At 39.3% G+C, this 20060-nt stretch overlaps 1 pseudogene; it reads left to right on the top strand.

Annotated features, from left to right (window-relative positions):
• Positions 1–240: 240 nt before the first annotated feature.
• LOC127939778 (kinesin-associated protein 3-like) overlaps positions 241–20060 on the top strand; it is a 42173-nt pseudogene continuing 22353 nt past the window's right edge.

Below are 20060 nucleotides of genomic sequence, written 5' to 3'. Positions count from 1 at the left end.
TCCTTGTGTGGTCGCAGCGCAACCTGGTCTCGCTGAGATCAGCGCACGTGCCGGGATGTCAAAATGTGGGCCCAGACATGCTGTCCCGAGACAATGTACCGCCAGGGGAATGGTCCCTACACTCCCAGGTAGTCCAGTTACTATGGGACACCTTTGGCAGAGTGAAAGTCTATCTCTTTGCACCACCAGAGAACGCGCACTGCCCAGTGTTTTTCACCAAAGAGAGGGAAGCATTGGCCCATGTATGCCCCAGCCGCCCCCTTTATGCATTTCCCCGGTCGCACTGTTACCAGAGGTGATCAAGTGAATCAGGAGGAGCGAATGCTCTGTGCTCCTCATGGCACCATTCTGGAAGAACCAAGTTTGGTTCCCAGAGCTGATGCAGCTAGAGAGTACGACCCCATGGCCGATTCCGGTGAGGAGGGATCTCCTCTCTCAGGCCAGGGGCGCGATTTGGCACCCACATCCCAACATATGGGCCCTGCGCATCTGGTCCATCAACAGGTACCTGCGGACCTCCCAAAGGGAGTGTTAAACACTATTCTACTTAAAGGCTTTATGCCTCAAAGTGGTCAGTGTTTTCCGGATGGTGCTCAGGTTGGGACATAGACCCGCAATGCTGTAGTGTTTCTCTGATTCCACGGTCCTGGACGGTATGAAGGATGCCCCTTTCGAACCGCTGCAGTCCGTGGATCTGCGGTGTCTTTCATTTAAGACCGCTTTCCTTGTGGCTCTTGCCTCAGTCAAGTGAGGGGGCGACCTGTATGTGCTTTCTGTGAGTGCTGCATGTATCGAGTTTGGACCTAATGACTGTAAAGTCATTCTCAAACCGAGACATGGTTATGTCCCCAGAGTGCCTTCCACTCCGTTCAGGGCACAAGTCATTTCACTGTCAACTCATCCAAGATCTGAGAGCAAGTAGGATATATGTTGAACAGTCTGCTGTTTTCATACAGTCAGAGCAGCTCTTTTTTTCTTTTGTTGGTAGTACTAAGGGGCTAGTCACGTCGAAACAGACCCTTTCCAGATGGATAGTTGATGCTATTGCTCTGGCTTATGAATATAAGGGCCTTTGCTGCCTTCTGGGTATCAGATCTCATTCCAGGCATGGCCTCCTCATGGGCATGGTCTAGTGGTGTTTCACTCCAGGAAATTTGTATGGTGGCAGGCTGGGCCTCCCCGTCTACATTCATTAGGTTGTATAACCTGGAAGTTCCTGCCTTGCAAGCTAAGCTGTTGTCAGTCTAGGTGTATATCCACTGATTTGTCATACTCAGTATCATGCAAACAGTGTTTTATGAGCGTGCTGATAGCACGGAGCTAAGCCTAACAGATCTGACTGTCATACTGTGATAAGCACATTTGTCCTTAGATGGTCATATTATATTCTTGGACCCACGTTGCTGGTCTGGATTTACCCACTATTTTGTATACCTCGTGCACATGCCCTGTGGAATATATGTGTGGATGTTACTATGCACTTACAGCGTTTTACATTGGGTTCCTGTAGCATAACCTAGCTTACGCAACATGAGAGGACTCTCTTAAGAGAACACTCTCGGTTACTAACGTAACTTCGGTTCTCTCTAGATGGGGGAATGAGTGTTGCGTAACCCTGCCGTGCTTGTGCTACGTTCTGTTTTTCACTTCATCAATGAAAAACCAAAGAGTAACCTATCTAGACTCAGTTTATATTGACATAAGCCATGCCCATTTTGGCGGGATGTGATGTGCACGGGCGCCCGCGCCCTCATTGGTGCCTACGTCACGGCAGTCCTTCGATAGGTTACAGCAGTTGCTGCAGAGCGACCAATAGGCACGGGAGCTGTCTCGCTAGGTCTGCATGGGACACAATGGGCTTTAAATTAATGCTTAATTAAGGATAATTTTTTGGCATCAGTATTCTCAAGAAAAATGGATTTTCCCGTAGCGTAAGCTAGCTTAAGCAACACTCGTTCCCTCATCTAGAGAGAACTGAGGTTACGTTAATAACTGAGAGCGTTTATGTGCATATGCCAGGATTTTTCACAAAAATTAATACAAGACGTAGGCAACCAGACGATGAACATTATTAACAGCAATAATAAAATATCAATAATCATCCAAGTGACTTGGACTTGGAGAGCAAACTTGCACAAAATTTACATTGTATTTATGTAAAATTTTAGGATGCTAAGTTTGAAAGTGATTTCATTCTGAGTTGTGCTCCACTGCTTCATACTGTACATCACTACTTCATTGAAAATAGACAACAGCCATTTTTGACTGTGAATTTGTCTGAAAAAGCAGGATAACTTCCACAACAACATCACTGTGCTTGTCTCACATTTTTAACGGCATTAACATGCCACCCCAAGTGTAAGTATCAGAAAAAGTAAATACTGGCCAAATCCATTAGTCTAAGTGGAGGACAGGGTTATTTATTTAGTTAAGCTCAAAATGTCCTTTTGTTTTCCTTTGGGTCAGTATATAAACTCTTGCCCAGATATGGGCTTATTACAACTGAGTGAGTCTCTCAGCCACATATAGAGAGAACGAGAGAGAAGGTGTGCTGTGGGGTGTTTACAGAGGTAACTGAGTGTAGGGACTCACCTCAGGGGCTTTAAGAAATACGTTATAGGCATACTCCCTGGTTTATTATGCTTTACCATATGTTTATTAGACACGACTGGGCCTCACAAATACACAACCCAGTTTGTCACATAGGCACACCTGATATGCACTGAATATTAAAATGCACTCTTGCCATTCATTTGCTTTCAAAATACTGTTTTTACAAGATTCTTTATGCAGTTCTAATAATTAAGTGTTATTCGATCAATGATAACATGCGTCACTTTTGTAGTTAATATTGTGATGGGCTTGAGGGCCTATATATCTGGTATCCAAGCCAGTATTTCAGGGGGCTCACATCTGTTACCGATTGGACTTCTCTACTGCCCATCTGTGCTGAGGTTTGCCTAGGTAATCTCAGTCTATTGGGATCCCAAATCTGGAGGGAACAGCACAACGTCCATTATAAACCAACCATTAGCATTACAGTCGCGTAATTGTTGCAATGCCCACTACAAACCAGGAGAATAAAAGGAGGCCTGAAGCAGCCCCTGGCAGCAGAGACGATGGAAATAATTTCAAGTTTGGCATCAAATACAACTCTGACATAAATGCCTCCTGTCAGGCCTGGTAGGGCTGAACAAAGCAGCATCAAATATATTTAAAATATTATGGAAGAGAAATACCTGCATTCTGGAGATCTGCAACTTTATCACTTTGGAAATGATTGCAACCACTTGTCGTGTTTCTTATATAGCTCTTCCAATCACAACCAATCCAAATCATGCAACGCTAATAGTCCAATTTGGTTGTTCAATTATGTGCAATTTGCCTGAGGTTGGATGTGTTGTTTGTTGAAAAATTGAAAGTGGTGGATTTTATTCTGAGCAGATCTAAGAAAGTTCTAAATTTAGATGGGAGTCATTTTTAAAAGACCAGATTTAACAAGGAATGCATGTAAACCTCATCCCTCACATAACAATGCACAGTTGTTTGCATGGTTTGTATTAGGGAACAAAGGAAGTACATGGTGTTCTGTTGATCAAAACCATTGAGAGTGACTCAACAACACCAGACTAGAGCTGGCTCTGCACATGAGGAGCAAATAAAGTGAACTCTGGCAATGCAAAACATATAAACCTGTGCAAAGCTCTGAAATTCTAAAGAAACCTGAAGAAAAAAAAGTAACAGATAGGTATGGAGTGTAGAAGGCGCTGCTTACTGTTTGCTGAAGGTATGTTAAGTGATTATAGTCAGCCTTATCCAGAACAGAACCCACCCAATCAAAATAGCAATTCAGTAAAGGCATTATACTCAGTATCATTTTAGAGGCAATATTACCAAAAACATTTATTTTTGTTTCACAAATTAAAAAAGTTCAAACCACAGTAAAAGAAGAAAGCCTTTGCATATACTGATGGCTGCTTTTAAAACATTAAAAACATATACAAATCTTTAGTTTATGCTCATAGCATGTATCAAACTAGCCAATTCACATGATTTCAGCAAACAGTGCTTTGTTAAGTCATAGGCTGCAGCATCCATAATTCCCTAATATATAGCAGCTGAAAAACAGTATGTGAGCACAGTAGTATGAATGAATTCACAGTATTCATAAAGCAATAGGCAAAAAGTCCTGGATAGACTACTCTTTCTGACTAGATTCTGAAGTGCGCATCTGATGGACACTCTACTGTCCCATGAGTCCATGGAAGAGGATTTGTGAATTGGCAGTGAAATGGCTCAACTGACACTGGTAGGTCACGGGAAAGTGACAAATGTACGTCTATATTACATTCATGTATACTATATATAACATACTTTTTTATGGTTCAAAGTATGATTCAAAATGTGTTTCTTCCATCAATACTGTGAAGTGTTTTCTGAAGGTACATTGAGTGTTTAGTCAGTGTGAATCAGTGTTTTTAACTAATCAGTTGAGTGAATGACTTTTTTGCTAAATTGGAAACTGCATGCTACTCTTACTACTACTTACTTTATAACAGAATTAGTATGAGGAGTATGTTAGCACACAGTTTCAAATTCAGCAATTGACTCGCTTGTTTAGCTCCTTAAAGAATGAACATTTTGCAACTGATTGGTTAAATGAAAGATTCAATGACTCACAAAGACAGATGCTGTGTTCGAAATTTCCTCATATAACCTCATTCACTATTCCCTACATTAGTACACTAAAATAGTACAGCTGAAGAGTTAATAAAAATGAGTAAGCAAATTCGGACACTGAGTAGGCAGGGCTTGACACTTTTGCAGTCTGAGTTTATTGTTTAATAATCAGAAGTAGCTCCAGTAGTAATGAAAATATTTATTTTGAACTCATTGAAACTAGCTTGTATAAAAATCCAACTATATAATAATCAATTAAAAATAAATGTATACCTGTATGTTTTTACGCTGTGCCCACATTGGACCAGCAGTTTGGAAAATGGAGGGCTGGATGATTCAGCTGCAGGCTCCACCTTCTGCCAAGATGTAGGAATTTAGTTGGCACAGCTCTCACAGTGCATTATGGGTATACTCTAGCCATAGAATATACAATGGTTTCACACTGATTTTTGTAGTGCAGTGTGGGATTCAATGAGTGCACACCATAATGTCCACTATGGGTTCAGACACCAGCTGTCCCCTCAAAAAGTGGCCTAATTAAGTGAATATGGGGTGATTTTGGACACAGCCAAAATGAATCAGTGTTTTGAACGGATCGTCTGAATAAACAAGTCAATAACTCAGTAAAACACGTCACCTACTGGTGTAAAGATATAACCTGCAGAAAGAGTCACTGCCAAACAATCCCCAACACTAATGAAGTCTAGCTGATAAATGTATTTAATTTAATTAGGTATCTAAGGTTAAAGGCTTTAACCGTAAAAAATATGTTTAAAATGATTTTTGAGTGAAATAAGTGATAAATCAAATTCATTAAGCCTCATTTATGAGGTATAAAAAGACACATGAAGTGAAGAAAATCGCAGTGTTTTTTGGCATTTTAAAGTAAACTCTATACTTAACTGCTTTTTCATATATCATTTTTCATAATTGTAGGGAAAGATATGTTTTTGCAAGGAAAGCCTGCAAATAGCCTCCCTGTGGTGAGTGTTGTCATGTAAACAGGCCGGTTGCTAGGGAGCCGGGCTGTCAGATGATGTGTATTATTGTGGAGCTCAGGGCCCTTGGCATGGCGCAAAAGAGCCCGAGATCAGAGCGTGGATCTGGGCCGCTTCTCCACCTCGCTCCCTGAGATCTCTTAAAAAGCCATTAATGAACATCTGGTTGAGATTACAACAATATTGCCATCAGCGAGAGAGCGCTGGCAAACACAGCAAGCCACTATGTGTGGCTGAACATTTCCAATTTCTCCAATTCACTCTGGGCTTAAAATAGTTTATGTGCTCCTTTGAGTATCATTTATGATAGTGAGAAAATAAGCAGCTGGTACAGTCTATTGTCCCCCGTGAACCCTGATCTAACATCGGCCTCATGTGGTCAACCTAAAAGCAATTTACTCACTAATGTTACATTTTCTATAGCCTAAAATACATTACAGCAGAGGTGTTGCTTTTAGGTATTTGGCATGAGACTGTTCAAAATGTCTGTTGTTGTTTATAAGATATGTAGAAAGTCCTGTATCCTGTTTTGCACATTTCCATCAGCTCATTCACAGAAGAGGATGTGGTTTAAACTGTTGAAATGTGGCCACAGCTATTAATAAATGAGTCATTTAACCCAAACCGAGATTTCATAATATGCCATGTTTTTAAAAACCGTGCTTCAGAGAGCTGTAAAATAGGTCCAAATAAAACAGCACTCCATTTCTGCACTGGCCACAGGTGTCCTGGACTGACATTAATTTGTACTCTTCGTGTTCTGTTGATATACTGATATGATGACTGTGACTAAATTATGACACAAACCGGTTCATGAATAACTCAATACTTGTTCATTAAATGTCCCTGTAGCCCTTTTGGGTACTGTAACAACATCCACAGCACCAGACCCCTACAGTACACTCTGCCCACTCACTCGTTCACAGTCAGAGTTCTGATCACCTGCAACTTTCACATCTATTCAGCACAGAATATATAAACCGCTCACCTCAGTGCACTGTTGTCTCCTTCCTGACCAATAATCTGCACGGACTCGCCTTCATCTGAATCCGACCTCCGGATCCGGAACTGGCTCACCAACACCAACACCAGTTCCTCCAAACCTGCTAAGATAAGACTGTTGCTCTGTTGACCCTTATGAAATATATTGCAGTATATTGGAAAATAACATGTAATATATTAGGCATATATTCTTATATATATTTATTTTTTCCAATATATTGCAATAAATTGAAAGCGGCAATCATTTGTATATTTTGCAATATATTATATAATATATGTATCATCAATATATTATTAAATGTATTAAAATATATAAAATATTAGAAAATAAAAAGGGAAAATAATATATTACAATATATCACAATATATTTTAAGAAATATATTGGTAAATATATTTTCCTTTTCGTAAGGGGACCAATCACCCACCTGCTATCCACGTGTATCTGTCAATTCCTGCAATAAACATCTTGTTTGGATTAACATGTTCCATTCTTCTGTTTTATGACTGGTAGATTCACAAAATTCCTTTCAAACAATGTGTGTATGTGTGTGTGTGTGTGTGTATGTGTGTGTGTTTGTGTGTGTGTTTGTGTGTGTGTGTGTGTGTGTGTGTGTGTGTGTGTGTGTGTGTGTGTGTGTGTGTGTGTGTGTGTGTGAATGAGTACCAACCAATCAAACTAAAACATACTTTTGTTGATTAAGCAGGAAGGGCCATTTGTGAGTTAGTTTCTCTTTGTAACCAAAGATCAATTAAAAGTCTTTGGTTTTGTTAGTGCAAATCATTACATTGCAGACCATGTTTTGTGCACTGATTTGCATAAAATATATCTTAGCAAGAGAGAAAAATGCCTTTCAATCTTGTGTATACAGTTCAAATAAATGTATTGGTATTTTTACAGTAATTAATTATTGGAATAAATGTGTAACCATCTAATGCTTTGTATACTATATTTTTGCCATTTGATTTGGTGTTTCCTATGCACCATGATTACTGTAAATACCGTCATATTTGACATTCAAAAGTTTGGGGGAGGTACTTTTTATTTTTATTTTTATGTTATTGAAGGAAGTCTCTTATGTTCACCAAGGCTGCATTTTATACAGTAATATTGTGAATTATTTGTACATTTTAAAATGACTGTTTTCTATTTTTTTTATATATATTATATGTAAATTATTAATAAAATGTTACTTATTCCTTTTTAATTATTTTTCAGCAAGTCATTTCTCCATTCTTCAGTGTCACATGATCCTTCCTTATGTTGAAGACCTCAGTTCTGCTCAATATTAAACTGTGATATTTTTCAGGATTTTTTTTGATGAATATTAGTTTTTTAAAAACAGCATTTATTTGAAACAGAAATACTTCACAAACATTTTAAATGCCGCTCTTGATCAATTTAACGCATCCTCGCTAAGCAAATACTAAAATAAATTTTATTAGTAAAATCTTACCAACCACAAACTTTTGAGAGTTCAAATATGTGTATCTGTTACTAATACCACACTATATTTTGCTTATAATCGTAATATTGTATACATTTATTTATTTTTAAATTCTCAATTTGAAACATGTAACCTTTAATAATACAACATCATAAAACAATAAGAAAACAGTTCTGGCTGTTTAGAGTTTGCATGCATTGTGTCCCTTCAACCAAGCATACAGCCAGTTAAGTCTAGTGAGAACTGAAAAATATCTTTATGGCTAAGCTTGAAAAGATGTCAGATTTCAGCATCTAACACTAATCAAATCCTCCTGCGCAAGCCAGGGCCAGTGAAATATATGGAGCTCACCACAAAGAATAAGAGTGTGAGAGTGTGTGTGAGACTTGCAGTGTGAATCCCACTTGCCATGTGTTAAAGTGAGTTTAATAAGTGCAGCAGCAGCAGGAAGATGGAGTGATATATGTTCCATATGGAGCTGAACTCCTTGAGCCTGTCAACTGTGAACTAGTACAATACCAGCAGGCCACTTCAGGGGTGTCATAACGTTCACTCTAAACACATTCCCTATTAACGTATACATCTATCATGGCTGGATCTCCCAACAAGATCAGGTGCGAGTTTCTCTACACGTTAAATTAAAAGAACATGTGTTAGTTTAACTGTCATGTTTTCAGTTTTCTGTTGAACTGGTAGATAGTCACAGTTTAGTTCATTATTTAGAAACCTAATTTGTAAAGCAGTTCAGATCTGGAATACATTGAGGATGACTGGCTGTCTAGACTATGACAGTGACTGATGCATCATTCGGTACTCAGATGAACTGAATATGCTGAACTTCCTGCTGGTTTGTGGTGCGGTTTCTCTTGCTCTTATTGTGGCCTCTGAATTGTTGTTGTCTGGCTGAGGTCAAAATATTGCTGTCTCTACCATGAGGACCTTTCAAGAGGTAATATTGTACTTGCATGCTTACTGTTTGAAGCAGAGGTGACAAATAAAACAAATAAAATAATTCATTTTAAAATGTTTAATTTAAAATTAAAATGTAATTTTACATAATTACTCTAAAAAATAATTTCATTAAAATGATTATTAAAAATATTTAATCAACATGCATTTTTTACATTGCTTCATGTCTTTTTACCATTTATTTGATATACCTATGTGATACACTATACACTAATGTTCAAAAACTATTAAGTTCAGTAAGATTTATTCATCAATGATTTAAGCGAAAGTGACAATCAAGACATTAATAATGTTTTAAAAGATTTCTATTTCAATTAAATGCTGTTCTTTTGAACTTTTATTTTATTTGAACTATTAATAAAAAAACAAATGTATCCACAATTTCTGCTAAAATATTAAGCAGCACAACTGTTTTCACCATTCATAACAATAAAAAAAAAAAAAAAAAATCTGCATATTAGAATGATTTTGAGGGATCATGTTACAGTGAAGACTGGAGTAATGGCTGCTGAAAATTCAGAATTGCCATCAAAAGAATAAATTGTAATTTTACAATATTACTCTATGCAGTCTTGGTGAGCATAAGAGACTTTTTCAAAGACATGGTATTGAACAGTATATTATTGGTACAAAAGCATTTGACTCTTAAAAGTAGTATCCCAAATCCAAAATATAACATAACAGCTTACATGCCCAAGACTCTTTTTATCCTTGTAAATACAGATAGCCAATGTTATTTTTGTCTGTAACTGAGGCCTTATTCACTTTCAGCGAGAATGAGAACAGTCCTTTGTTCAACTTTTACAAAGACACAATGGAAGTGCTTCTTCCATTGAGTTCCTCCAGAGCCATTTAACAAGTTTCATATTTTCCACTTTGCGAGTGCAGGACATTTACCGTTGGCGTCAGAATATCAGTTGGTCTGAGGGGAGGCACTTTGAAGTGTTTGTGGCATCACCACATCTGCGGGCAAGATGTGCACCCGACAGGGAGGGGGTGTGGAATATTGCCTGTCTTCTCCCACGTCATGTGACAATGAACAACATTCCTTAACTCTTTCTGGAGCAGACGCACGTTGTGAAACTCCTCCCATCTTCATTCCACATCAGCGGCGACATAAATCTGCACACAGAAGTATGATCAGTGGCCATGTTTTTTCTTCTGATTAATGATGGACTTGGCCACGGCGCTTATAAGACTCAAGGGGAGCCTCCATGCTAAGCAGCCCTTCAGTTAATTGTTTTCAGAAGGAGCCGCCTCAGGAGGTTACAGTGAAATATGTCCTACGTAGACGTACATTTCAACAGTTATTATAATAGACAAATCAAAGAGACTTTCTTAAATGACAATACACTGAAAAACAAATGTGGAAATCAGAAATTGCTAGTAAATTTCATGAACAATAAAAAAAAAGAAAAGAAGACATGCTGAATAAAGCATACTGAAATAAAAAAAACTGAAAGGGTATTTTCAGGTAAAACATACTTCAAAAGACTTTTCACACTTGAAATTAAACCCTCTGTAAACTGAATCCTGGGTTATCCACTTTTTAATCCTGGGTTAACGTTTCTCACTGCTTATAATTTACCCAGGGTTAACAATAACCCTGGGTGTTTTAAAAGGAATAGTTCACCTAAAAATTACATTTCTGTTATCGTGTACTCACCCTCAAGTTGTACCAAACCTATGGATTTCTTTCAACTGTTGAGCACAAAAGAAGATATTTTAAAGAATGTGGCCAACCAAAGAGTATAATATACAATGGAAGTCAATAGCCACCATCAACTGTTTGGTTACTGCATAAGCAGTGCTAACTCTGTCCTGGAACAGAATTTCATAACCCAGGGTAAAAAAAAAGTGGTACTTACCCTAGTTTAGAGCAACAATAACCCAGGGTTAAGCGCAGTATGAAAAGCCCTTTTGTTTTATTTACAATTTCAATAAATCATTTTTAGTGTACAGTGTAAGAACAGTTTGTGTGGTGATGTAGTATGAGGGCTCCTGTGTTTGAACCCATTTAGTTCTGTTACCTTATGCATATTATTGGTGTCAGACGTGCATGGCGTGCTGCTCACCTACAGGTCATTCAAGGCATGTGCATAAAACACGAGAGGGAAGCCAGAGGACTGAACGAATGTCAAGTAGCTTCTGAAGTGTAATGACTTCTGAAGTGAGTGTAATGACCCTGAAGGTCACACAGTTTGGAAAACATTCCCTCAATGTTCTAGGCACAATTTTAACAAGTTCAGCCGATATAATTAAGCGGCTCTTTTATGAATAAAAAAATGTTTTCCATTTGGGATCCGTATCCCGATGTTTTTTCAATCTGTCAAGACAGTAAAATCTCTAAATATAGCTAAATACCTTACTGACACAAATTGTCAACAGTAAAATCACACTGTTATGAAGTACTGACACAAACAAGCTGGCTCGTAAATGTAGGGCTGCACCAATCCAGTCAAAACCAATGGCACCACACACATCCCACAGTCTGACACATGAAAGTACCTTCAGCTCAGTTACAACACAACCACAGGACAGCAACTTCATCAGCAGTTCAGTCTGCAATAACCAGAACAGTCACACCACAGTCATTTTCACATTTCACTGATTACAAATGCGCTGCCAGTAATATACCGAATGGGCCGCCTTTTTCATAAGCCCTTGAGCTCTTCTGTGTTTCTCAGACAGACAGCATTGAAGCCATTTGTAACCATTATTAAAGTCATATTTCACAGCTTTGCCCGTAAATCACGCTGATATGTTTCAAATTAGTTGGATTGCTGTTTTACTTTGCTGTTACTGCTGCGGTGCGTGTTAGACTGCTCTAATGTGTCAGAGGGTGGTTTGCAGGGTGGGCCGGGGAAACAAGCATCGTGTTTCGTGGTGGGACAAAAATGTGCCTTAGTAAATGACCGTAAGTAGAGAGGGCACTCGATGTGATATTGGCATGATATAGAGTGAATCCTCAAAACATGAGAAGCCAGAGAAATCATTCAAAGTTGAGCCCTGACTCTGATGCATCTGTAAAAATGAGAAAAGGTATTATGTGAGTGCAACGTTACACCTGGAAATATCCCTAAAACACTGGCCAGCTTTCAAGGTAAACACTGTTTCAGTGTCTTATGGAAAGACAAGAAATACATGTTCTGTAATAAACATCTGAAGAAGAAAAAGGTACCTCATCAGTGAAACTTTAAACCTATATATACACTTTAAAGGTATCCCATGAGTGAAGTCTTTGACCTGAAATAAAATAAAAAATAAAATAAAATAAAATAAAAAGCAGCTGACGTGCTTTCAAGGGCCAGCATTGTCTTTTTCAATATTTGTTTGTTTCATGAAGACATTAGTATTTTGTTTACCACTAACTTTATAAAACAAATGTAGTCCTGTCTGTGTAATTCATCTAAAAAACAATAATAAAACAGAATGTAACCTGAAAATATCCCCCCAAAAATGTTGGCCAGCCTTCAATGGCTGACCTGTACATGGATCCAACTGGATGATTCATTATGAGAAATGAAAACATTTAATTATGGGAAACTGGTTTCGGGTAATACTATGACTCACATGTGTGAGCCAGCTTAGATCATTTTAGTATGTATAACTGGTAAAGGCCTCTATACTGAATCTGTGGGAACTCATGCAGGGAGTACATCCACTGTACTGTGCCATAGAGTTTAGTAACACCACTTTATATGGCCACCCAGTGCTGATGACATATAGTTTCCCAAACATTACGGATACACATTCAGTTGTTTTTCACTGTTGAAATGAAGATCAGCATGGAAATCTGAATGGCTGATGTTTATGGTACAGCATAATTTAATATTGCTCATAAATATATTCTAAACATCTGGTCACTTGGATTTTGAAACATTGTCCAATAGTAATACAGCAACACTGTTTGTGTAACTGTAGCAGGGAAACTCAATGATTCCCTTTTAACATTCACCTATGTGTATTGGATTGGTTGCCAGACAAAACTAATCTGTCATCCTGTTTTGGTGTTTAGAGAAGAGCTTCAACTTTTTGCAAGGTTTGTTAACTAACTGTAAAAAAAAAGTTAGACAAAGTTGTTTATTTACCTCTTATTTTCCTAATCAAAAATGCATAAATAAACAAACAAATAAATGTGAGTTCCCTATGACGAAATGCTTGTCTGTTGTAAATAAGTTGTAAGATTTTAAGATGAGTTGTAGCCTAAGATAAAAACATGTTATTCACTTCTTTAGAGACAGCCTTTTTATTCCAACAATTAATCTGGAAACACTATACAATTATATTATTATTTATGACAAGACATTTTTAAAAGAGACACTGCGGTCGAAAACCATGGACTTACAGGACTCGGTCTACTCCCGTCCTCCAGATGGCGAGCACGCACGCGCGCTCAGCTCAGGCGTCGGTCCCTCGAGCTCAACCCATCAGATGTGAACTGCGGACAATCGGGTCCCATGATTGGGCGGGTTTCCTGGTGTTCTGCACCTGTGATGAACGCTCTTGCGTTGCCCAAAAATGCTGTTTAGGTTTGGCAGCTCACTGTAAGGTTTGAGACACTGTCAGTGTTGGATGCAACTCACAGTCACATCCAATCTTGATCTCTCCTGTGTCTATTAAGAAATGTAGGACTGGTGATATAGATGTGCATCCAACAGAAAAGGCTCTAGTGGTGTACTATGAAGTGGAAGCATCTATTTTAAGAGAGACAGGCAATGTCAGGCATGAGGACAAGAAAGAGTGCCAGAAAATGTAGAGATAAGCTGTAAACCTGTATACAGCATGTTTACACATATATTCTCCATTGTTATTTTTTTTATTTTTTACATTTGTGTCTGTTTTTTTGTTTAGCATCCGGCTGAGTAGTCTGAAAGCCAGCACTGATATCTCCGCCCAAAGTAGAATTTTATATGAAAAACTCACAAATCTTTTTGATTTAGTAATGTTTATCTATTAATTAGTATGTATCAAATCACATTTAATGTTATTTCATGTTTAGTGGAGAAGAAGGAAAAGAAACCATCGAAACCCAGAGAACTTCTGCCATTTGAAGGGATGGAAGCATAATTTAAGATACACATTTTATGTGTACTTAGAGCTGGGAAAGTGAATGTAACATATGTGATTAATGAAACATGTTGAATTATGATAATTTTTTATGTTTAACGCCTATTTCTAATTTGACATGATAACAGATTAATTCTGTTGTGTCTGATTTTTACCAACTAATTCAAACCAGATAGAAACTGATCCACAGTTCAAGTGTCTTTTTCTTTCCAAATTATGCATAAACCAAACCCAGATGGTACATTAAAAGTCGTTTGCAGTCTTTGTTTGGTGTAATTTAATCATTATTGAAGCTCAACATATGAAATTTCACTCACGAGTATAACTACTTCCTTGATAGAAATGTTAATAACAATGGAGGTCTGTATGTTGACATTACAGTCCTACTACTTACTTTCTGGAATGTGTTAACTCTGATAAACTATAGCAAATCTCAACTGTTTGATTGTTATATAAATGGAAAATGTAAACTATGTTATCAGCCAATTGGTTTACATGTAGTACACCAGCTTTACCAACTGCTCATTTTTTTATTTCATTGCAAAATATGAATATATTATCTCCCACCTGTTTATATAAATGTGATTATTTACTGTAAATACGTCCAGCTTTATCCACATATATACAGTATACTTGCATACAATGTTACATATAATCATATATATTATATAGCATATCGCAACTGCTTGATTCATTGAAAAATGTAAACTATATATTATCGACCAGCTGTAATCTGCTAAATGCAGCTATAAGGCAGGAAGATATAAAGACATTATTAGCATTAGGATTTTCTGTACAGCTGTTTTTTGACAAGGGATATAAAAATAGAGTTGACTTGAAATTTGGCAAACATAAATGTTTTAATTGATTGGGAGCTTTAATTGACATTAGTTTTATAAAAAGTTGATGCATTACCATGATACCATGTTTCCAGATTGATGTGGAGGCCAACATTAATAAAATTGATGATTACATTGAGCTGTTGTATGAGAGCATCCCTGAGAAGATTAGAGGCTCCACTCTGATCCTCCATTTGGCTCATATCCCTAAGAACCTGGAGGAGCTCCTACATAATGGTACTAAAATAGCTCATTTATGTTCTCAGTTTAATGTCAACAGTGTTATTCTGCAACAAACCTATGTCATGAACATATGAAAAGTCATGAACTGCCACACAACAGCTGTGACTTCCATGGTTCAGTCTGCTTTTGCAGTGTATGCTTGGTATTGTCATAGATGCTGGCGGATTATCCGGTTGTTTGTGAGTTTGTGATGAGTTTCAGATATTGTTTTTCAGAGATTGCACTTGGAGCTCTGGCCCGGGTACTGAGAGAGGACTGGAAGCACAGTGTGGAGCTAGCAACTACTATCATCTACATCTTCTTCTGCTTCTCAAGGTACACAATTTTGGTACAGTTTAATTGGTCATTTTGTCAACAGCCATATTCATTTTTTTTGTGGTGCCTTTAAGGAAAACTCCTTTTTTTAAAAAAAATAGGCTCATTTTCCAACTCCCTTAGAGCTAAACAGATGAATTTTACCATTTTCTAATCCATTCAGCCGATCTCCATGTCTGGCAGTAGCACTTTTTGCTTAGCTTAGCATAGATCATTGAATCTAATTAGACCATTAGCATCATGCTCAAAGATGTTATTTTCATTCCGGTGTAATAATCAAGGAACTTTACTGCCCTACCATGGGTGCAGCAGGTGTAGTGATATTTGCTGCGCCTGGAAATAGTCCCCAGGAACTCTGTTATTTCTGCAACTACACAAACTAGCTGGGGACTATTTTCAGGTTCAGTTGATCCTGATAAGAGCTCATCATCAGTTGTAAACACTACACATTTCTTCTTTCGTGAGGGGGTTTGGCGCCACAGTATCTTTGTTTTCAGGCAGAACATTAAAGAACGAGACACACATGTGTCACACTGTGATTTTTTGGGGGCGGAACCAAAAGTGGCGAAGATGGTTTCCGCCCGGCCCGTATACTACAAACAATGGAACTTCCGGGAAACTCCGGGAGGCAAATTGGGCTGTACGAGGCACAGGTGAGGACAATAAACGCGGCGATCGTGGATTGGACAACGGAGAGAACAGGAAGGGTATAAAAAGAGTCTCGGAAATTCAAACAGGAGTTCAAGTTGAATTGATTCAGGCCGATCCGGCAGGCAGTGTAGAGGTTTGGGCAGAGTCAGCGTAGAGGTTTGGGCAGAGTCAGCATTGGTGAAGGCAGAGGATCTTCACGGGGTGAAGAAGGAGACAAGGACACTAGTAACTGGGCTGAGTATACAACATTTATCGATGTTTGATGAGACCATCTATATATAAACTACTGATGTGTTGGAGTCACAGTCATAGGAAGTACTCACCGGAAGTAACGTCAAGGGCGATCTCCAGCAAACGGAAAACCGATGGGGTGAAGAGGATTGGACACCTAGAAGGAGACAAAGGAAGAGTGTTATCGTTCATTTGTGAGTACTATTGGACAGTGCATTGTACATCATTGGGGAGAGTGCATTATCCAGCGTATGTTGTGAGCATCTGGTAAATAGGCCAGCGGCCCCATTACGGAGCAGAGTTTTGGGTGAGCCGGGAAGTACAAGTACAGGAAGCCGCAAGCAGTCGTGTCGGCAACGTTATTCCTCCGGCCCTTCATCTATCAACAACGCCCAACGAAACCCCAGGATAAGTCCTAGTAAACCGTGGTTCTGACCCTATTTCACGTAGAGTGTGTGGAGTGCAGTGGGTGAGTCCTTGTCTTTGCTGTGAGTGTGTACACTTGAAATCTTGCAGTGGTATGCTGTGGTTATGTTGTCAGTAGCCACCCTGGACTGGATGAGTCGTGGGGGAGACCAGTGACCGTTGAGGCTGGTGAAGCGCCATTTTCATCTATATGCCATTTTGCGACCCCTGCATGGAGACCCAAATGTAACGTCCTGTCTAGAGCCTTTCGGAATACCCTGGCTCTGTGGAAGCGGTGGTGAAGAATACACGTAAGCAAGACTGGTGTGAGTAAAAGCCAAAATTATACCTATATGCAAGGAGGAAGTTTTGCTGTTGCAAATTAGCTGTGTGGATTTACTTTACCTGTTGTGGAGCCTCTTCAAAGGTTCGCCCCGGTCCAGATCCCTTAAACTGCAAATAGAAGAGAGGAGAGGGAAGCGTTTGGCCCGGTGCGACAGTGTTTAACTTTCCCCGACGCACAGGAAATCCCTGTGGAGGCCTGCGCTACGACGATTTACTACTCCAGGTCCGACAGTTCATCTACTTACTGTATCGCAGTATTTCACCGTAAGCCCACCGCCCAGGAGAAGTATTCTAGGTGAAAAATCCCCGTTGTGAAATCCTTACCTTTGTCCATTGCTACGAATCACTAAAGGGAGGATAGAGCCCCAGTTGCCTGTGGAATACTTACCTTTGTCCATTGCTACGAATCACTAAAGGGAGAATAGAGCCCCAGTTGCCTGTGAAATACCTACCTGTGTTGTCCCCCGCAGTTTGAGTGACCTCTCTCTTGCAGTGCCATTGGAGTTCTGTGTCGCGGGTTGGCGCTCACCTCTGAGTGTGCAGAAGGGGAGGTGCCGCCCGAGCACCCTTACGAAGAGATCGGAGGAACAAGTCATTTATCAGCCAGTCGTATGGACCCAAGTAACAGGTAGCCACTCTCACCGGATCGATTATTCATTGTGTGTTTCACTCTGCCTTCAGGAGAAAAGAAGGGCGCCACGAGTCAACAAAAGCCCAAAGAGGAAGACTAAGGGTTTTCGAAAGGGACGAAGGGGCTTCGTCCCCCTCTTCCCTCTGTGGACATACTAACCCTCGCCGCATAGTCCTCTCCGGCCCCTTTCTCCTCTTGCTGAACAGAGACGATAATTTTAAGATTTACCTCCCCCTCCCTGAATTATTTTAATTTAAATAAAGTTGTTTTAATATTACTTACGCTTGGTTTGCCTGGTCATTGGGGTGGCTTTGGGACCTCCTCGAGGTGGAAACTAGGAAGGGGCGTGACTTGCAACATCTGTGGTCCACTCCGACCTGTGACACGTTTTTTGTTGAAATCCTGTAGAATTCAACCAATCCGATGACGACTTCGACACTCCTGAGGTGTTCCCACTTTTGTGTCTCATATGCATCAGACGGTTAGCCAATGATCCGTGGGCATGACTTCCGAGGCTGAGACTATTTTTGAGCCAGATGCTAACGGTCTAATCAGATTCAATTATCTATGCTAGCTAAGCTAAAAGTGCTACTGCCAGACCCGGGGATCGGCTGAATGGATTCAAAAATGGTAAAACTTAACTGATTAACTCTAGGGGAGTTGGAAAATGAGCCTATTTTCAAAAAAAGTGGAATGTTCTTTTAACAGGCCTGAAATGGAATCAGGTAGAAAGTGTTCGAGGAGGATTTTAGTTTGCTGATCTTTAATGTGCTGTTGGCATGGTGAACTTTCTCTTTTCTTTTTTCTTTTTGAAGTGGCTTCTCTTTTTTTTTTTTTTTTTTTTTTTTAATGAATCTTTATGAATCATCTTGCCTAATTATGTGCTAATTAGCAAGTTTCACCATGAATGTGGCTAAAGTAACCAGTCTCTCTGAGAGCAGCTCTGAAGAAAGGGGCGGAGTCAGCAGAGCTCATTAACATTTAAAGGAAAATTTTACAAAACGGCTTGCTATGAAAAAAAATGTTTTAAACGGGGTAAAAAGGTGTTTGAGAAATCTTAACCAAACAAAGTTACAGACTTGTCATTAAGACCCTAAAGAATCATATCAGCTTGTGGAAAATGGGCATCCGATGATCCCTTTAAGAAAACTGGGATCTGCTCTCAAAACGTCTTTAGTTAATGCAGATCAGGTTACTGCTTTCAATGAGCTAGCTGTCAGCATTTATTTGAACTATTAAAGCGTGTGCTCTCATTTGATGGTTTTCCTTGGCTCTCATTTTTAGACGGCTAATGTGGATTTTTTTTTCACAAGCTAGAATGACTTTGACATTTGAAGGATGTATTTGAAATGTATGATGAGTTGTTTGGCCCGATCTTTCAGTTCTGTTTATGTACTAATCAGGACAAGAGTATGAAATTCATCTGGCATGTCCGTCTCGGTGTCTCTGCATACCAGCCATTGTCTAGTTCTCCGATTGCATCGCATACATCAGTGTCTGGCAGAATGTGCATGGAGAGGTCGGAGGAGGACAGACCCTCCACCACTCGTGTTCTTCCTGCAGTTTCTCACAATTCCATGGACTCATTACACACTATAGGATTGGCACGCTGTGCATGAACATCGAGCATGAGCTGAAGAAATATGACCTGTGGCGGGATGAGTTAAAGAAAAAGAGCAAGGCTTATATACTTTTTTGTCACTCTCTTTTCAATCCAAAAATTAATAGCACAAAAAATGTGATAAACAAACTCAAATATTCCTTAACATATGCACGTGACAAGGACCCCAGAAACCAAAGATTGCAGAAGGAGCATGAGAAAACCCTTAAAAAATACCAAAGCCTTCTGGACAAACAGGAGCAGCTGCTGCGAGGTACAGGAAGTGAAATGTTTTATGTGGCACAGTTTAGTAGGAATCATCCACGAGGCCTTGTTTATGTATTCCTCTTCCTCCCCATGGCTCTAGTTGCGCTCTACCTGCTGTTGAATCTGTCTGAGGACACCCACACAGAGCTCAAGATGAGGAACAAGAACATTGTGCACCTGCTGGTCAAGTGTCTAGAGAGGGACAACGAAGAGCTGCTGGTGCTGGTGGTCTCCTTCCTCAAAAAGCTCAGCATCCTCTTGGAGAACAAGAATGACGTGGTGTGTCAAACACATCATCAGAAGCTTTGAAATACAATTTCATGAGTTATAAAATCATTAAACACTGCTGGCCAAAAGTTTGGAATAAT

This window comes from Carassius gibelio, chromosome A2 (assembly GCF_023724105.1).
Source record: "Carassius gibelio isolate Cgi1373 ecotype wild population from Czech Republic chromosome A2, carGib1.2-hapl.c, whole genome shotgun sequence".
Classification (NCBI taxonomy): Eukaryota; Metazoa; Chordata; class Actinopteri; order Cypriniformes; family Cyprinidae; genus Carassius; species Carassius gibelio.
Note: the sequence above shows the minus strand (reverse complement) of the source record. Positions and strands in the feature narration are given on the sequence as shown.